This window comes from Haliotis rubra, unplaced genomic scaffold (genome assembly GCF_003918875.1).
Source record: "Haliotis rubra isolate DU_JTF1 unplaced genomic scaffold, ASM391887v1 Scf321, whole genome shotgun sequence".
Classification (NCBI taxonomy): Eukaryota; Metazoa; Mollusca; class Gastropoda; order Lepetellida; family Haliotidae; genus Haliotis; species Haliotis rubra.
In genome coordinates, this window is record NW_025766993.1 from 155,090 (window position 1) to 177,424 (window position 22,335).

A 22,335-nucleotide genomic window follows, 5' to 3' on the forward strand; every position below is an offset into this window, starting at 1 on the left:
ACTGCGCAACTTGCGCTCAAACACCCAAATATACTGGTCATCCCATCCTACAAACTGAAATCCATTGAATACCGATCGTTATCTTACTCTGTACCTGGGCTTTGGAACTCTCTTCCTTGTGCCATTAAAATCTCTGACACAACTGACATTTTCAATTATTAGGAAAATAACGTAAGTTAATCAAGCGTTAATGAAAATTGTATTATAGAAGGACTACTTCACGATAGTTCACTGACAGCCTTGTACATTACATTAATGCCGCCATTTAATTTAACTAGAGAACAAGAAGGTTTTAGTATCCTTTACTTCATGAGGGTTTGACTCCAAAGTTTTGTTGCTTCATTGCACGTTGTCCTTTGTAAATAAAAAAGGACTAAACCTTTCCCCGAAACCAATCTTCAACATTCCTGACCACATCAGAGGCATCTGTAATATGTATAGTAGTGCCATGATGCAGAACTAACGATTAAACCGCTTTCGGTAATTATTGATACTCAGTGCGAAAGGATACTAGCCTTTAACATCATATAACAGATTAAGCGCCAAATAACTGCAAAATTTATATGAATGGACCTCTGAGAATCAGTGATGAGACCAGGTATTCGCAAAAAGTTTACTATTGTCCTGCCCTTCCAGAAGCAGTCGCCCATCATGTAATTTGCCTGTGAAGTAAAGCCTCATCCACATAGAAGCCTACTCGTATTTGCCCAAAGTACACAACGAGAGAATAACGAGACTGACTTATTAGGGAGATTTGGTAACGATAAACCGAAAAAAAGGGAGATTTGGTAACGATAAACCAAAAATTAAAGCTCCAGGATTTTTAAACAAAGCCTTAAACCGAGCTAAAGGTTTAAGGGATATATTATGCAGTTACGCATTGGACTCACACAATGAGATATATAATTACAAGTCAAGCACGGACGTCGCAGTAGGCAAATGTGCTTGGATGTTCTTTTACCCCAAGAAAACAACCCCGTGCACTTAAGTGTGTTTGTTCACAAACTTTAATCTGATGTAACGGTCCAGCATTTAAACTAACATGATTAATAATACTATCAGGCTCAGAAGCAACGTTTACACTTTAAAACATGTTTGGTGGATTGGTAAAATCAAACCAAGGGCATTTGGCAAAAAGAACAACAAAAAATATAAATAAAGCGTCAGGTTTATAAGATGACATATCGTACATGGTATATCTGATACCGTTTAATACAGAACCAAATGGATGCATGCTATTTATAGAATTCACGTATGTGATACATATACGTTCCTCAGAAAATCGACTGAAGCAACACAGACACGTTTACGACTTTTTCTACCTTGATAATCACTTTGACGTCAGTGTGTATACAAGTGAGAGCCAATTACGTAAGAAGAAGTTTAACTACAGAGCCAGAAAACTCCCACCTTAGAGCTAAAGCGTTTGATATCTTGCCTATACTGTATGAGTAAGCGTGAGCAATGCCAATCTAATCTAGTGCAGTCACGTACATCCCTTAAGCTATAACAAGTGAAACATACCAAAGAGAACCACGTGTGAAAATGTTTCGTATCTTGCGATTCCGTTTATATCGTTTTTATTCTTGAATCAGTATTTAATAGTGATGGTAGAAGGTGCTCGAGTGAGTTTAGTTTCCAGCTATGTGGCCGCGATCTGTCAATAATCGAGTCTGAAACAGACAATCCAGTGATCAACAGCATGAGCTTCGATCTACGCAATTGGGATACGGTGGCATGTGTCAACCAAGGCAGCGAGTCTGACCACCCGATCCCGTTAGTCGCCTCTTACGACAAGCATGGGTTAATGAAGACCGATTCTAACCCAAATCTTCACGGTTCCAGGTGTTCGAAGAGACGAAACGAGCTCACAGACACTAACTACAACACACATCTTATGAAACATGTACATGTTTGGAAAATTATTCCTGTGTAATATGTCTGTCGGCAACAACGGAAATTTTAAATTTGTTTTTCGAAGCACTAAAACGTAAAAACAGCCGTTAAAAACAACTAGATTTTCAACTATCTATCATTCACCACTTTATCTATCGGTCACTAGTGCTACGTAATCACATTATTCAAGCATTTAATCGAAAAGACATCTAAACGTAGGAGACGCGTCCACACGCTCTTCTGTACTAAATGACAATGAGTAATGACTTGATGTAAATGCTTTTTCATCATCTGACAGAACAGTTGTAAGATAATTTATCACAGAGGCGTCCAGTCACTTCTGGAAGCTCATTTCCACACACCCTTCAATGATGAAGGTTTCAGATTTGCTGATAGGCTTACTATAGAGATAATATCCAGAAATTTGAACGTGGATGACCCGTTCGCGCATGTGTCATCACCTCTTGTTATCTCATACATTGTTATATGGAAAACTTCATATTATTTGTGCTGTAAAATATTTCAAAATGGAAAAAGCTCCTCTTTTTTATCTCTTTTTCATTGTTTTACTTATTTAATGACCACTTGTAATGCTTTGACCTTTAAGGAAGTTACCTTAAGAAAAAATGTTTCCATATTTATAGCTGGTATTTGAACTCACTAAACACAAAATGTTATCCTTCACTGCTTGCGAAGAGAGTTTCTGGTGTATTTCTTACATTCTAAACACATTTGTCATTAGTTATACAGAATGAAGCAAATCATTGCATGTATACAAATACATATAGTGTCACCTTTTTGAGTGGCATTCACATAGAGTAGTTTATGTGGCAAATGGTATAGGTTGATTGGTGAAGGAAACATTCTCAATAACACCTTTTGGTTTTGTTCCTTCTATTTTTAAATTCATGGACATGATTCTTGTTTAAGGAGTACGTGCGACATCGGCTGGGTCCCTCCTTTGGTCACATCAAGGTGACACTCCGTGATGTAACTGAAATTCTGATCAAAGTGAGGTTAAACTCGACCAAGGCACTCTCTTTTTTCATACGTTAGACATTCAAAGAGCAAATCTAACTGATTAAAGATTCAGCATCTCTTGCCTCTTCAAAGGTTTTCGTCTCGACATTAAAGTGTTTGCCCGACAACGGATCAACATCTTCAACAACGCCCAGTTACATCCGCTGAGGTGGATTTAGATTGGGGCAGTTTAAGTCAGACAGTACCCACTCAATCCAACAAATTCTGCTTTGAATCAGAGATGCACCGAACAAGCAAACAGTCATCATGTGCCTAACAGATCAGTGATTTCGTCGACAGTAGATTAAAATGTGATGAAGGGGCTTCTTGTCGAATAAGCGTTCTCTATTAACACCAACAATCGCACTTTAAACTGTCTGCACCCAATAACTGGTACTGGATACAGTTCACTCATTATATCCTTCCTCCGCCTTCTTTGCTTTGCCTTCGTATCGCTTCCTGGCTCATCCCGTACCTCTGCAAGGATAGCCCATGCCTGGAGACTGAGCTGGTATGCACTTTGTAGCGGTCTGAAAAATCTGACTTGTGAACATGCGCATTGATCGTAAAAGCTAGAAATAATACACGAACAACTTAATTACAGAATGTTGATTAAGGGCATGGGACATGCTGTAGACATTGTGTAAAAGCAATATGAGTGCTTTTAACATGCACTGAAGCACCGGATCACCAATCGTACTTCATTATCAGCGTGTTTTTCTTACCTCCAAATGGAAATATAAAAAGCTTTATTAGATTTGGTTGAGGACCATATAATTGTTTGCTTCTATTTGATTTCAATGAGACCAAACATATAAATTGAAAGATGAACTCCCTTAAGGCTACTCCCACATATTGCCAATGCTTTCATAATGAAAAGTGTTATAACACTATGTTAACTATGATTATCACCTTGAACATTTAAAATGTTTGGATGAAAAGAAATTTAATGGATCAGGGATGAGCTCAGGTTACCCATAATCAATTTTGGCCATTGGTCTTTTCTTTTCAGCTGATTCAATGTGTGTCATTTACACGAGTGTTTGCTAGAAGGTTGACTCTGGCGATCATTCTTTTCAAAGTGCATACAAAGTTACCTGGATCTAATTTAACATAAACAAACATGAACGCCTACTGGATATAGAAAATGCATGATTTGTTCACGTTGGGATTCTGAAACACCTTTTTCTGAGCAGCTTCATTCACTCCAAAGCAGTACCATTAGATGAGATGATAAAATGCACCCGTGCACACTCGCAGTTGTGACAATTGAGGCCATTAATCTGAAAGCATTACACTTAGATTTAAATTTATGTCACAAAAACAAGACGTGGAACAAAACTTAGATTAATTAGATTTCCACCATGTAACCGCAACGGTCCTGGTATGTTTAAATTGCGTTCTGTATCTACCGCCTGATACCAATAGAAGTCCTTCACCATATGAGCATTCACATACATGACCTGTTGAAAATAGTTAAGGAGAGTCCTATTTGAATATTGTTCATCCCCATATTGAAACGAAATAAACGTTATCACAAAAATCGTTACGTACAGAACTAAATTGTCAAGTAATTAAATAACCACACATTTAATCGAAACACACCTCTACAATCATAAAAAAGCACTGCAATTTGTGCAATATAAGGCACAGCAATAAATATCAGACACTCTAACGTTGGCCAGTGCACTAGTCTAGTATATACTACAGGCGAGTGTCTTGAAAAAACATGTGCTCCGCTCGTAAATGCAGGAAAGAAGTTTTTTTCCGTAGGAAGTGCCTTCAGATCATCATCATCTTACACTAATGGTGCCAGTTTTCTCGAAACAGCTATATCCAAGCATCTCGAACAATGTAGGCAGTCCTGGTAGTGAGTAAGTACTAACTGTCTCCTGTAAGCGATATCCTCTTAACTCTGAGAGTTGGGAAACCTCAGTATCTTACGGCTTATACAACAATATTGCCTCCTTGTGCAGATATCCCCATTGGTTAATCAGGGTCCATTGGGGCTTTCAATCAAATCGCTCATCAGACGTTTGCCTTACTCCATCATGGTTGATACGTTCTTACATCACTTCATTTCTCGAGTCAGCTTAAATGGTTATTTATGTGTTATATATTGGCATATGTACATTTAATGACTGTTGTTTGTAAGCCCTTTTATTATATTTGTCACCACAAACGTGTCATGTTCCCTGCATTAACAACCATTGCTTGTACAATGAGCAACGTCTCCTTACTCAACGCACAGAAGCCAAAACGTTTGTGTCACGCAATGATTCAATCTAATTTAAAACCCCAATCTTCAATTACCAGCCTGTCGTTTGCCTCGCGATAACAGTGTGGACATACGCCGCCCATCCACAAACTATTTTGTTGCCCTCATTTATCTTCCTCAACCTTCTGCCCTGACAGGCACACATCCTAACGTAATCAATTAGACCGATGGACGTTCTATCTCTGGGCTTAATATTAATAGTGTCAAGTGAAGCATAATCTCATTTAAATCATGTTATTTCTTGCATTTTCGTAATAGTCAGTTTCGGATTTGAAAATCATATTCGTTCAGAACAGATTTCGATAGTTCTGATGTAAGTAGTAAGAGGAAATATAAGTATACTGATCCAATTGAGTTATCAGCCAATCTTATATGTTGTACCGTTTCTAGTGAAGGGAATGTATGCACATGCTTACGTTGAAACATCTAGTAATACCAACTTGCGTGCAGGAGAGAAAATACCAAATCACAATATGACAACCAGCATCCATGATGGTGGTGGCGAGAGTGGCGTCATTTTTAAACGTACATGTACGATGAGGCATCAGCCAACTCTCATGATACCTTCTGTAGTCGAGGCGAGAGTGACGTACACCTTACACTTACCATAAGTTATGAACCACCACTCACGATATCTTCAGTAATGAGTGAGTGAGTTTTAGTTTTACGCCGCACTCAGCAATATCCCAGCTATATGGCAGCGGTCCGTAAATAATCGAGTCTGGACCAGACAATCCAGTGAGCAACAGCATCAGCATCGATCTGCGCAACTGGGAACCGGTGACAGCGAGACAGCGAGCCTGACCACTCGATCCCGTTGGTCGCCTCTTACGACAAGCATGGGTTAGTGAAAGTCAATATTCTAACCCGGACTTTCACGGGGCTCTTCAGTAGTCGAGGCGAGATGCCGTGTGGCGCACGCCTATGACTTACCATGATGCATCGACCATCCCTCACGATACCGTCTGTAGTCGAGGCGAGAGTGGCGCACGCCTCAGACTTACCATGATGCATCGACCATCACTCACGATACCGCCTGTAGTCGAGGCGAGAGTGGCGCACGCCTCAGACTTACCATGATGCATCGACCAACACTCACGATACCGTCTGTAGTCGAGGCGAGAGTGGCGCACGCCTCAGACTTACCATGATGCATCGACCAACACTCACGATACCGTCTGTAGTCGAGGCGAGAGTGGCGCACGCCTCAGACTTACCATGATGCATCGACCATCACTCACGATACCGTCTGTAGTCGAGGCGAGAGTGGCGCACGCCTCAGACTTACCATGATGCATCGACCAACACTCACGATACTATCTGTAGTCAAATCGGGAGTGTGGCGTACACCTTAAACTTACCACAAGGTATCAACCACCACTCACGATGCTTTCTGTAGTGAGAGTGGTACATCTTAAACTTACCAACAGTTATCAACCAACCCAAACGATACTTTCTGTAGTCGAGGCACCGACCAACGCCAACGATATCTTCTGTAGTCATAGGCGCGAATGATGTTAACTTAACACGTATCATCAACCACCACTCACGATACCTTCTATGGTGAAGTTTGAAATGACGCACATGTGAAACTCATAGCCTTACGTCACGATACCCTCTGCAGAGAAGTCGAGAGTGACGTATGCACGCTAACCATGAGTCATCACCAACACTCACGATACCCTCTGTATGGAGGGCGAGAGTGACGTACATAAACTACCACGGGGCATAACAGTTCCGATTACCATGATGCTATCAGCACTGACGGGAAAGAGTTACACCGACCCCCTGAAACATCAGCTTCCAGTCTCTCAGCGGTAAAGAAGGTGGATAAATACTGGAGCTTCTCCCCAGAGACATAAAAACGTTAATGGATTTGGCAATGTGTTAAATGTTCTTACGATACATTTAAAGCGTTCTTGGAAATGATAGCGACTGTCATTTGTTCTACAGGTTATAAATGTAACCAACGGACACGTGTATATTCAAATGCTTATATTCTTCTCTTGAGCTCCCGCTGTTAGAACCATACCATATGCCAGTTTCTGAATCCAGCTAATATATCAGGTATGTTTGTTTTGTACATCCAAGCTTTCAACTAAACTGATTCCAATGCGCATTTTAAATATTTACACTGAAGTCTGGCGGTTACAAATCGGTTTGCAGACATGTCTGATCTCGACGATGGAGATATTCAATGTGCTTTAAGCACAACATACGTTCGCCCCTTATGTGTTGTCTTAAGTTGCACAATGATACACCAAATATTGGTACAGAATTCCAATAGTATATTGGTCAGTAGTACGGTCATTAATCACCCGTGAAGAATATTGATGTTCAGTAACCCATGCTTGTCGTAAGAGGCGACTAACAGGATGGGGTGGTCAGGCTCGCTGACTTGGTTGACACATGTCATCGGTTCCCAGTTGCGCAGATCGATGCTCATGCTGTTGCTCACTGGACTGTTTGGTCCAGACTCGATTATTTACAGACCGCCGCTGGAATATTGCTTAGTGCGGCGTAAAACTAAACTCACTCACTCACGGTCATTAATCATCATGACTAGCACTGCGAGGGTGTAAAAGGAAACAGGCACATTTAAGAATCCGCCCCATCGTTTACTATCATTTGACGTCAGAGGGTTCCTATCAGTCAATTACTTGCGGGAGTGGGAATACTGAACCAGTGAGGAAGTAGGCTACAGATAGCGGTACTTGATAAGGCTCAAGATCAAGTACATCGTTAGGCAGGCGCGTATATTTTACTAGCTTAGCACACGAACGAGATCTATTTTAAATTTTAATGTGCTGCAACTGCCACGGTAGACGTATGTGTCTAGAGATCTTTTAAAGAGGAATTTGACTTGTGTGTCCAAAATTCTTGCACATGTAATTTAAGGGTCCTTTTGAGTCTATGGAACGAAAACACCAGGTGTCTGTCGAATTAAACTAATTGCAGACTTTGTTCAGTGTAGAGACATACAGTATGATGTCAGTTTACGACGGCCAGTGCATACAAAGATACCGAAGTTAAATTTCATCTGTCCAAAACAACTTTGGAAAATGGTTTTAAATATTTAATGGACACATATATTTTTATTCGGTTGAAGATTTCAGTTTTATGTAAGCATGAAAGCAAAACGTTTTCCACAATATACACAACAATATATAAGCATGAATGACGACAAATGTTAGTTTACTCAATGTCTCTCACATGCATATGATCTAATTGAACATACCCGTGCAGCTGTAGGGAGGGGTAAATTTGTTTTACATTACATAGGAAAATATTTGGTTTTCTAGCTGCAAAACTGCTGATACGACTTAAAGCAACATTTACTCACTCACTATCCTTTACATAAATTTCAATGTTATTATTTGTATAGTGGTGTCAGTTTCATCAACAATATACAAACACTCTCAATATTTCTACAAACCCTGTCATTGGGAACGGAAATCTGGTCATTTACAAGTGATCAAGGCTCATAATGTGCTGCAAGCAGTAAACTCCTTTCCGCTCTTGATCCAGATACCCCTATGGCTGGTATGACCCACCTGGTTCATTTCCTCAGCGTAACGGCATATCGTAGGTGTGGCACGATTCCCAACCCATATCATAATTGACAACAAAGGTGATAGCAGAAACACTTTTCATCGCCCCAGTCCAAATATATCCTCCCTCGTGTGAACACATTGCGTATACAGTTCCAGTGACCTCAATTAATTTCATATCCTCAAATCTACTCTTCTCCTGTGATGCTAAATATGTCCGGTTTATCTCCAGCAATACACGGTACGGGAGGCCTTCTACTTTGTCTGTCAGCCCCACGTTTGTTTAGCTTAGATAAACCTTTGTTAGTGACTTGTTGAACCAATTACGAGGATTTGAAACCTGGATACTTTCCATACTTGTGTAGTCGTATTTCTCTGTCCTCACCTGTTACGTTTTACTATCAGTGTCTAGTGAGAGGATCTGGAGAAAGGTGAAGAGTTTGGTCGATGGCTCGGTAACCCACTCGCCTTTATTCCTGGATGTTGGTCATGCTCATTAATCAGTCTCAGCTTCTTTAGGCTGACACATATTAAGGCATCAGTATTTTTAAAACTGTGTAGGATGTATTGTGAAGGGATGATGTCATAGGATGACTGTCATTGTCGTAAGGATTTATACATTGATTTGTGTCATGTGTTTTGTGTGAAATGTGATTACTATGTATTGAAAAGTGCTGACTCTAACGCACTTGTTTCAGGAAAGGAAACCACATTCACGTGGGATACAGGATCTGGTAGGGCTGATAACGACCTCTGTGGGCCCTGGACAGGAAGGGAACGAGCCATTTAACCTTGCCCTAGAGCACATTTCTCGTAGCAGGTGCGCCTCTACTATCGCAGCGGGACACGTATGGTGTACTGGACGTAGTCCTTTACATGCATCTGTCCATGCAAATACCGTCAGACCATTACAGCGTGGGCATGTACGTCATGCTGAAAACAAGTGTAATCAGCTTGACATTAAATAAGTATCGCAATCCAGTCCTGAGTACTACTAGTCTGTCTGTTACGTTGATAGCTGCATGCTAGACTAACGCCTAGTCTCTGAATATATATATAATCTTGATAGTAACAAATAAACCCAATTGAATTGAAAAGGAGCCCTAGTCAGATGGAAAGTTCAGCCTAAACCTCAGGGAGTCTAGATTTGCTCCATTGCAGGGAAAGCCTGCCAACAGGGAAAATAATGTGGTTCAGGGACTGCGAGACAGACAAACTGCATGTGTACATATATAGTAACTGTTTATGCTACATTCATACGATCCCCCCTCCCCCAAACACACATACCTCCCCCTGTCTCTTTCCCTTACTCTCCCTTTCTCTTCCTTCTTTCTTTCGTTTCTCTCCACTCTACCCCCCTGAGATAACAAATCTTACACATGTCTCATCTACCAAATGTTTCCAAATTTTCAATGACTATCATGCGTATATCTATCACTTTCTATCACAAGTGAGTTTAACATTTAATAGACATAACTCTGAACAAGAAGTCAAAAGGGGGTATTGCGACTAATCATTTACCACGTAAAATATTATCCTACAATCTACTGTCGACTACCCTCAACATGATTTTTTCTTTAGGAATGCCAAAGACTCCATTAATGACACACTTCATTAGCATATATATTCAATGGTACTGTGTTTCCCACGCTCTTGAGCTTGTCTTCACGACGGTTTCTATTTATGTACCTATGTCTTATCAAACTCCAGCAACGATACAAACTTTGATGATCTCACCCCTGCCCTCTTGTAGAATGTTTTCAGCGGGACAGAGGCAGGATGTTGTGGGCGAGGTAATTAGACAAGGTAAACTGCTGTGACAACATGAAACAGAAGATGAAACATTAAGAGGATATTTATTCGAAAATGTATGCGTCTACTGTATGTTATTAACGTCTATTTTCAAGAAAGTTGGAATGTTGGAATGTTCTTGTGTTGGCATTTATTTCTGGCGTTGTTTTGAATGTTTAACCCAATTTTTTTATATTTAACCGATATTATGTTACGTTTTGGTTGGTTTGTTGTTATCACCGCCTTTCAGTTTAAGACTTTGATCTGGAAATAACCAGTTCAGGACCAAACAATCCAGTGATTGGCTTCTTGAGCTACAATCTACGCAATTTGACTACGATGAAATGTTTCAACAAAGTCAGTGAGTCTGACCTACCTATCCCGTTTGTCGCCTCCTATGAGATGCCCAAGAGCATTATCCTCAATCTTAATGGGTGTCACTGATTATGCGTATCCCGTTCAAGAACCGCTGGTGTCAATACTGAATTAGAGTGATCCAAACATTCTTCACTCTTTTACCCTTTACGCCAATGAATCTGTTTCTGTCGTTAATCAGAAATGGTTATTTATTGATGTTTTATATATTATGCAAAATAATGCCAGGGATATTTTGTTCTGAGGTAAAACTACACTGTCAGGAAGATACACCATTTTAAGGCAATGGAATTAAGTGATTTATGTGGCAAGAACATTTCAGAAGAAATCAAGCTCCCGAACTCATCATTGTGACAGTCACGTGCAAGGGTTGGTATGCCAGATTTACCATTGTCAGATTAGATTCGGTTGGAAACAGACGCATATTGTTTTCTTTGGAACCCAATGCTCGAAGAAACTTTATTGAACACATTTATTCATTAAGGAAGTAACAGTATTGACTATGCTACGTTAGGGACGTGCTGAACGCTCACGTGTCATTGGCATGTTTGAGATGGGCACACGTCAGAATATTGTTGCCCAAACGATCCATGTTTCTCAATCTGCCATAGTGGATTATGGTACCGATACCAACAAACACGTAATGATGATCGACAGCGCTCTGGATGCCCAGGGGCATCATCTTCAACCCTGGACAGATTAGTTAGGACGATGGCATAAGGAAATCGGTTTGCAAACTGTCACTAAGATAAGGGACCGGTTGCAGCAAGCAACTGGCGTACAAGTACATGCATATTCTCAGTGAACTCGACGCAGCGCTGAATGAGGAGTGGAAGAACATGAGAAAAGATGCCATTCGACCATTCATCAGAAGAATGCACTCCTCGAAATATCCTATATGTTGGGGTAATAGAGGTGGTTTTACCCTTTATTCGTGAAGTGAGCAAAAATATGCAAATTGCAGATTTTGCCCCATCTGTCATCTCATCACACCAACCATTAAAACCCATCAGATCTGATCGCTTGTTCTCCAGCAGATATGATCACATCATTACATTTGCCAATAATGTGTCATCACATCCTAAATTGCCTTTGTTATTTCATTTTATATCATGAATGTAATCAACTGAATTACAGTGCTTAATGTGCACAATATATATAGTTCATTTTATGAGCCTTTGCTTGTACATGTCATTAGCATATCGTCTACAGGCACGTTGTAACAGGGTGATGACCAAGTATACCAAAAGGAAGGCACTACACTACGCTGTATATTCACAACGACTATAAATGCATTGCTACGATTGCAAAGAAGCACCTGCTGCGAGAAATGGGCACAAGGACGAGGTTGTTAAGGGGCCCCTCCCTCACTGCCGAGGACCCATTCAGGTCGTTATCATCCCTAACGGATCATATATCCCACCTCTGTTGGCGTTCATGCACCGTCTGGAAATCTACTTTGCAGCCAAGGGAGAATGAAAACGTGACTCACTCGTGTGCGTATGTTGATGTGAAAAAAACCCAGCTTGATCATATTGATTAATACAAAGTCCTTCTTCGAAATCTTGAGAAATATACGCGACCAAACCAAACGTTTGACGTATCGAATTGTTTATTTCAGGTCGAGCTCTCTCAAACTATTTTAATTGAGGCAGTTGAATTAAGACTTAAAAACACTAGAAAGATTATTATCGGGTTTTTTTCCAAACCAAGGATGTTTCTAACATTAACGTCAGCTTGGTAAAACAGCAGTGTTAAATGCAGCATGCCTCTTGCAGATCATATATACTATACCATTAACATGTTTTGCGCTTAACATGACAGCATATATTTCAGTGTAGACATGTATGCAATAAACAAAATTCACCTAGCTTCTGAACCTTCAAAGAACAATGTGATAACATCATCATTTGTTTACAAAACCTACGTCTCTCCCGTAGATAAATGCGGTACAGTTACATTTCACGTGGAGATGGATTTGTTTTAATCAAACGGTTAAGTGTATCCATCACTTTTCACAAGACTATTCCCATGCTTGACTTTACTTGCAAAAGCCTATAACTCCCTGTCTGGCTTTGCATGGTTTATCCAGCGCTCCTGTGACGGACGTCAACACTCGCGCTCTAAGCTCCACACACTGGCATGTCAGGTTGCATGTTTTTCATGCAATGTTTGCTTCGCCATTTAAACACTTGAAAGCTCCACACACCGCGGTGGGCTGATGACGATCAGAGTGTGACTAATGCTCTATGGCACCTGCCTGTAAGGAGCAGGTGCTCGTCATTGTCAGCAGGGAGTCGAAGGAGAAGGCAGGAATGAAAGTCGGGAAGGCTGGATGGAAGACGTGGAGAATACGTTGATTTTATCGTGCAAGATAAAGGAGGTCGGGTTTTGAGAGGCATACATATATACATGTACACCGTTGCGTTCTTAAAGAGTGGTGGATATGAGGGAGGGTAAAGGTGCCATGGATCTTACAGTTCCTAATAAATCGTTAAAGGACCTTTGGGATCTGGGAACGTTTGAGGTGAAAGATTGAATTAAACATTGTAATTGGGGCCGAGATGAAAGACTCAGAGTTTACACTTGAAGACATATATTATGGGCTATGATGTATGGTATACTTCTTGAAAATATATGATCCTGTAGCCTCACATAGTGGGAGTGTTTGTTGTTGTTTTTGTTGTTGTTGTTGTTATAGTACTGTAGAAATGTTTTTGGGAGTAGTAGTAGTAGTAGTGGTAGTAGTAGTAGTAGTAGTAGTAGTAGTAGTAGTAGTAGTAGTAGTGAGTGTGTGAGTTTAGTTTTACGCCGCACTCAGCAATATTCCAGCTATATGGTGGCGGTCTGTAAATAATGAAGTCTGGACCAGACAATCCAGTGATCAACAGCATGAGCATCGATCTGTGCAATTGGGAACCGATAACATGTGTCAACCAAGTCAGCGAGCCTGACCACCTGAACCCGTTAGTCGCCTCTTACGGCAAGCATGGGTTACTGAAGATCAATGTTCTAACCCGGACCTTCACGGGTCAGTAGTAGTAGTAGTAGTAGTAGTAGTAGTAGTAGTAGTAGTAGTAGTAGTAGTAGTAGTAGTAGTAGTAGTAGTAGTAGTAGTTAGTAGTAGTAGTAGTAGTAGTAGTAGTAGTAGTAGTAGAAGTAGTAGTAGTAGCAATCGCCACTAAAATATCTAATGCAACTAGCTGAACTTTCTCGAACAATGCTGAAAATAGGAGTAAAATATCTCCTATATAAATCTTGTTTGTTTTCTATGACATCTCTTAGTATGGATGTTGGGACTTTAACGAGTATATGAACAGATTCCATCTGCTCTCGTTAACCCATGTTACTCCGCGTATACTACTCTTTGGCGAGATCAAGACCATTTGGTTAACATCACTGGTGGGAAAGGTTAATCGAGTCTCCGTTGTTTGCGCTTTTAAATATTTATACCTTATCTTATAAAGGCGATACGAGCAGCCAGAAGTGTCGTGTCCGAGTTATCTTTAAAAGTACGACTATCTTAAAAAGGAATTGAAGGAAGCCTCTTAGCAATACCCTAAGGCTTGAAGACCTGAATTGTACAAACGGTACCAGTGTTATATATGTGTGTTAAAGGACAGAACATGTATGAAGGTAATTAACAGTTTCTCTTTGGGGAATTTGGAATGATCACTTGAAGAGTACCTTAAGTACGGTTTACGTTTTTTTAAGCACAGATAAACTTAACAAGTATTTTATTTATTTATTTATTTTTTATTTATTTATTTATTTTATTTTATTTATTTATTTATTTATTTATTTATTTATTTATTTATTTATTTATTTATTTATTTATTTATTTATTTATTTATTTATTTATTTATTTATTAAATGTAAATCATTTATTTATTAAATGTAAATCGTTTATATTCTTAACGTAACACCGAAACACGAAAGAAGCGAGGGGAATATTAGATTAGACATTGTGGCCAGCCTATTGAGTGACAAAGAACACAACAAACCATTTCTGGTTGCTACCTTATCGAAAACATCACAGACACTAGAGATGTACATTAACATAGTATTACTTACTTCTGGTTGCCCTTTTATCGCAAACATGACAGGCTACTTGAGATGCCTGATAAACATCTCCACTCCTCCCAATGTTAACATTGTAGTACTTTACTTCTTGTGGCACTGCTATCGTAACCATGGCAGGCCACTAGAGGATGACGAATGAGGAAGGTTTTCCTCTAATCGTAAACATGACAGAGATTTTGGTCGAAAAGGATTAACATGTATTACTTACTTCAAGTTGCCCTCCTATTGTAAACATGATAGGAACCAAAGAGATGTATGGCGAATTACAGTGAACACTATTTCTAGCTTCTGGTTACAGACTTATCATAACATGACAGCCCACTAGAGATGTATGGCGTGTGACGATTCGCATAGCATTTCTAACTGCTTGTTTCCCTCGTATCGTAAACATGACATGCCACTAAAGATATATGACGAATGAGCATTAACATAGTATATCTAACTTCTGGTTGCAGTCTTAACGTAAACTTGACAGGCCACCAGAGGTACATGGCGAGTGACCATTAACATAGTATTTCTAACTTTTGGTTGCAGTCTTAACGTTAACTTGACAGGCCACCAGAGGGGCATGGCGAGTGATAATTAACATAGTATTTCTAACTTCTGGTTGCAGTCTTAACGTTAACTTGACAGCCCACTAGAGGTGCATGGCAAGTGACCATTAACATAGTACTTTTGACTTCTTGTTACATTCAGTCAGTAATTATGAAAGACCGTTAAAGAAGGTATAAGTCGTCTCCATCTTGTGAACGTGCATTGAGTGATATTTCACCCTGGCAACAAGAGATGTTCAGAGTATTGACCATCGGTTGCCCTTTTAATGCCCATGGTCACCATCTTTACGGCCTTTGCGACTTTGTCATGAAAGCTTCGTAGAGTCAAACATTAATAAGAAAGAAATAGACACTCAAGTTATCATTTGAAACCCTGACAACGGTGCCCACTTCACACGATGGTGCCTACAAGTGTAATCGCATGGAACTTTCCACCATCTATATTCCACGCCTTGGAGAAACGAGACGGACTGTAATACATAGGATATCCGGTAGCACAGACTTCGGGAGTATTTGATAATTAAGTCTATAAATAGAAGCTCGTGCACACGAAACACAAACGTGAAATTAGCCGCAACAGACGTAAATACAAGAAACCAATCGTTCTTCGTGGTATTTGATGAGTCTAATTCATCATCTTAAACGATCCGGTGACATTGCTGCTTCAGAAAGTATCGATCATTGTTTATCTTCATAGATGTTTGTTTAGAGGTCTTTGCAAAAAACTAACTGTGTGTGCAGGAGTTCATGGTTTTGACACTCTGTATAATTTGCTTCTAAAAGTGAATTTATTTCCATTTCGAAACCATAATATTTAATTAGGGGCACGGGGTCTCTCGTATATCACAAAGTGCGAGTGAGATTGGGCGAAAGTTTGTTTAACGCAACAGTCAGCAATATTTCTGCTTTAGAACCGTGACCATAATCGAGTCAAGACTGGTCGAATCAGAGACTGATAGCTACCTAAAGCAGCGATCCAATTCAAGCACCAACAAATCAGTGCACACAGAATCCATAACTTACTTCAAAAAGGTTGAAAATATCGAACACTCGTTTTATATTTGACAAAACATATTTTGGAAGGTTCATCCAAACCTGACCTCGTCTTGGGTGGAATCGCTGAACAAACACGTAATACTGGATAGCTATTTTGATTTTAATCAGCTCGATTCAGTGATTCCTTTTTTAATTCTGCTTCCTTACCGATATTGTTTTCCAAGCTTTTCTACATGATCTTCATAATTGATACAAACGAAGTTTATATTGTGTACAAACGATAAATGCCTTTGACTTTCAAAATAACGTTTTTCCAAATTATCCATAGTTATCTATTACTGGAAAGCTATATTGACAAAAAAAACATTGCCTCATACATGTATTTTAGGTATACCCCGTAACATAACGATTGGAAAATTGAATTGACATCTGTGTCCATACTATGGACTGTTAAGTGGCAGTAAAGATAGTTTTAGTATAGGGATAAGTGAGTTGCAGCGAATGATTGAAGCGTTAGTAAAATGTCTGATCAGACTGGTGGTAATCGGCGGCAGTGGGTAGTTTAGAGTGATCCGCCTTTGTATAAACAACTAGCATGGAAAGATGATTTCTTCGAGAAGTTTCGGAATGGGATGGCTCATAGAGGAGGGGATGTACCTATATAAGAGCGACATGAAGGCGAACTGAGGCATTTTTCGACCTAACTTGCGGCTTATTTACTTGCCAAGTGCAGACCAAATACTTTGCTGAAAACACCAAATTAATACCAGCCTCGTATGAATTTGGACATTCCTGATTGCACTTCCACATTATACGACTTGGTTTTTTTATTGCTGCTGGCTCTTATTTAACCAGCTGTATTGCCTTATATTGTAAACCTTAACATATGTGCATGAATGATATTTGTTGATTATTTAGTAAACTTGTGAAGGATTTTATTGATTTCCCAATTTCTTCTCTGTGTACGCGTTGAGGTGATCAATTTAGAAATGACTTCGTAACAGTGTCTCTGTTAGGAGATAAACATCATGTGTTGGCCAATTTCCGGGTGTTACTGAGTATTTGAAGCACGGTAATTCATTTGGAACCGACACCATTCTTACGTTTAGCTTTGTGGTAAGAAGTCATTTCTCTTTTTTAAAATAAATAAATAATACGTTTGACTAAAATTGTTCTGTCATTCGATAAAAAGAGTACGCTGACTTGCATAATACAAATGCTATTAAGCTGTAGGTTCAGTCGTTGTTGTAATGGGCAGAAAATGTAAAATATATTGTTTGAACACTTTGTCGGAAATAGCATATATGGTGTACAACATGTTAAGAGAGCCCTAAAATATCCCAAGCACGCATACATTCTTGACTGACTGACTGACTGAGTTTGGTTTTACGTCGCTTTTAGCAATATTCCAGCAACATCACGGCGGGGGACACCAGAAATGGGCTTCACACATTGTACCCATGTGGGGAATCGAACCCGGGTCTTCAGCGTGACGAGCCAACGCTTTAACCATTAGGCTACCCCACCGCCCCCATACATTCTTGAAAATATATGATCCTGTAGCCTCACATAGTGGGAGTGTTTGTTGTTGTTGTTGTTGTTGTTGTTATAGTACTGTAGAAATGTTTTTGGGAGCAGTAGTAGTAGTAGTAGTAGTAGTAGTAGTAGTAGTAGTAGTAGTAGTAGTAGTAGTAGTAGTAGTAGTAGTAGTAGTAGTAGTAGTAGTAGTGAGTGAGTGAGTTTAGTTTTACGCCGCACTCAGCAATATTCCAGCTATATGGCGGCGGTCTGTAAATAATGAAGTCTGGACCAGACAATCCAGTGATCAACGGCATGAGCATCGATCTGTGCAATTGGGAACCGATAACATGTGTCAACCAAGTCAGCGAGCCTGACCACCTGAACCCGTTAGTCGCCTCTTACGGCAAGCATGGGTTACTGAAGATCAATGTTCTAACCCGGACCTTCACGGGTCAGTAGTAGTAGTAGTAGTAGTAGTAGTAGTAGTAGTAGTAGTAGTAGTAGTAGTAGTAGTAGTAGTAGTAGTAGTAGTAGTTGTTGTAGTAGTAGTAGTAGTTGTTGTAGTAGTAGTAGTAGTAGTAGTAGTAGTAGAAGTAGTAGTAGTAGCAATAGCCACTAAAATATGTAATGCAACTAGCTGAACTTTCTCGAACAATGCTGAAAATAGGAGTAAAATATCTCCTATATAAATCTTGTTTGTTTTCTATGATATCTCTTAGGATGGATGTTGGGACTTTAACGAGTATATGAACAGATTCCATCTGCTCTCGTTAACCCATGTTACTCCGCGTATACTACTCTTTGGCGAGATCAAGACCATTTGGTTAACATCACTGGTGGGAAAGGTTAATCGAGTCTCCGTTGTTTGCGCTTTTAAATATTTATACCTTATCTTATAAAGGCGATACGAGCAGCCAGAAGTGTCGTGTCCGAGTTATCTTTAAAAGTACGACTATCTTAAAAAGGAATTGAAGGAAGCCTCTTAGCAATACCCTAAGGCTTGAAGACCTGAATTGTACAAACGGTACCAGTGTTATATATGTGTGTTAAAGGACAGAACATGTATGAAGGTAATTAACAGTTTCTCTTTGGGGAATTTGGAATGATCACTTGAAGAGTACCTTAAGTACGGTTTACGTTTTTTTAAGCACAGATAAACTTAACAAGTATTTTATTTATTTATTTATTTATTTATATATTTATTTATTTATTTATTTATTTATTTATTTATTTATTTATTTATTTATTTATTTATTTATTTATTTATTTATTTATTTATTTATTTATTTATTTATTTATTTATTTATTTATTTATTAAATGTAAATCATTTATTTATTAAATGTAAATCGTTTATATTCTTAACGTAACACCGAAACACTAAAGAAGCGAGGGGAATATTAGATTAGACATTGTGGCCAGCCTATTGAGTGACAAAGAACACAACAAACCATTTCTGGTTGCTACCTTATCGAAAACATCACAGACACTAGAGATGTACATTAACATAGTATTACTTACTTCTGGTTGCCCTTTTATCGCAAACATGACAGGCTACTTGAGATGCCTGATAAACGACGGTTAACATTGTAGTACTTACTTCTTGTGGCACTGCTATCGTAACCATGGCAGGCCACTAGAGGATGACGAATGAGGAAGGTTTTCCTCTAATCGTAAACATGACAGAGATTTTGGTCGAAAAGGATTAACATGTATTACTTACTTCAAGTTGCCCTCCTATTGTAAACATGATAGGAACCAAAGAGATGTATGGCGAATTACAGTGAACACTATTTCTAGCTTCTGGTTACAGACTTATCATAACATGACAGCCCACTAGAGATGTATGGCGTGTGACGATTCGCATAGCATTTCTAACTGCTTGTTTCCCTCGTATCGTAAACATGACATGCCACTAAAGATATATGACGAATGAGCATTAACATAGTATATCTAACTTCTGGTTGCAGTCTTAACGTAAACTTGACAGGCCACCAGAGGTACATGGCGAGTGACCATTAACATAGTATTTCTAACTTTTGGTTGCAGTCTTAACGTTAACTTGACAGGCCACCAGAGGGGCATGGCGAGTGATAATTAACATAGTATTTCTAACTTCTGGTTGCAGTCTTAACGTTAACTTGACAGCCCACTAGAGGTGCAGATAAACTTAACAAGTATTATTTATTTATTTATTTATTTATTTATTTATTTATTTATTTATTTATTTATTTATTTATTTTATTTATTTATTTTTATTTTTTTATTTATTAAATGTAAATCATTTATTTATTAAATGTAAATCGTTTATATTCTTAACGTAACACCGAAACACAAAAGAAGCGAGGGGAATATTATTTTACAAATTGAAAATTATTCAATCTATATGTTTACAGCTACTTCGGCTTTTCCTCCCAAATGGAATCTATTCCGACGGATAAGCGAGACTGGCTGTTATCTGGAGTTGCCGTTAAATATGCATGAGAATACTTGAGACGACATAGCATAATCAACGATCGATGCGCTTGGGTTTCGTCGACACACAGTCAGTCGAGTCACACAAAGAAACCGCCTGATCCAAACTTCCATGACAATGCGTTGTACTTGTAAGACAACCTGATGCAAACATTGTCCTAGGTTCAATCCCCTGTCATCATGAGTTTCCCTCCTTTGTAAACCCAGTGCATATGTTGAAAGAGGTCTTCCTCAAGTAGCCTTACTTCGTAACAGTGTCTCTGTTAGGAGATAAACATCATGTGTTGGCCAATTTCCGGGTGTTACTGAGTATTTGAAGCACGGTAATTCATTTGGAACCGACACCATTCTTACGTTTAGCTTTGTGGTAAGAAGTCATTTCTCTTTTTTAAAATAAATAAATACTACGTTTGACTAAAATTGTTCTGTCATATGGTGCTGACAAACGGATGATCATAACTGAAGGAAATCTTGAGTTCTAACCCACGATTGCAAATCCTTGCACGATCTTAATTCTTACAATGCATTGCCTCGTCTTAGACCAACAGGCGAGATGTGCCTCTGTAATTCGGTTAACATACACTCAATGTTTGGATATACGTATAATTCTATTATTCTTCCTAAGTAAATCATTATCTGTCTTACTTCCAAATAGGTGCGACTCTGCAATTCTTTTAAAATAAGCTAAGAAATAATACATACACACTAAATATTAAGACATATATACACAATCCAAATGTAAACTAACCTCTTATAATCTTTACAGCGATGTGGTGACCAGGCAAAACTCAAGTGAAACAAAGCACCCTGCTATTAAATGTCAGGGGCCTGGGGCTGGGGCAAGACAATAGAGGCTGAGGGAATGTGACCGTACCATTGTGAAAGCGAAGGTTAGATTGAGGGGTTAAGACAGAACTAGACTTAGTGATTAAAGCACAAATTAAAATACACTTGCTAATATATACATAATTACATAATTCTATACATATACTTTTCAGATATCACAAAACACGATGCAAATGAAACTTTTGGCACATTTGATTTTATTTTCGACTATAGTAGGCCATACCCAAAAGCTTCTAAAAGATTGCTAGATTCTGAAGCATCACAAAGAAAATTGCGTGTGAGAATAGGACAAGAAACTGTAACGAAACTGTACAAAACCATTTCCATTATCATAAGAAATTTCTGCTCGAATCAAAGCTCGATTCCTGTTACATCATAACCATGTGTTCATGAATCTCTATGAAATTATGATGACACCAGGTGCCGTATGCACATGTCGGACGTAGCTAACGTCTTTCAGTGTTACGGGTTCTTTTTGGTCGGGAAATATAATCAATATCATCTCTGATTGTATTCACTATCTTGAAAATATCAATTGTCCTGAATCTAAATCTTATGTACAGATCACATCAAGGTCGTGGTATATTTCTGAAGGGTTTGACCCGTCTCTAAATATACGGTTTCTGTAGAACTGTCGTCTGCGATATCGGTATACGAATGTCGCCATTATAGGGCTACGCCTGGCTTACGCCTGCTGGGTAGGTGGCGTAAAGATGGAGTGCTACGCCTGACGTAACTTTAGCTACGTCTAAGATATGCATACCGGTTTAAAGTTACGCCCAGGCGCACATTTTGCTTACGCCTGGACTAGAATTTACGCCTGACATATGCCTACGGCCACAGGTGTTTAAAAATTGGGGCGTAATCCCACCTAAGTTTGTTTTCAAAAAGGGGGTTGTATTCTCACCCACGTTTGAGTTCAGGAAACCAAGAGTTGACAAAGAATCATAA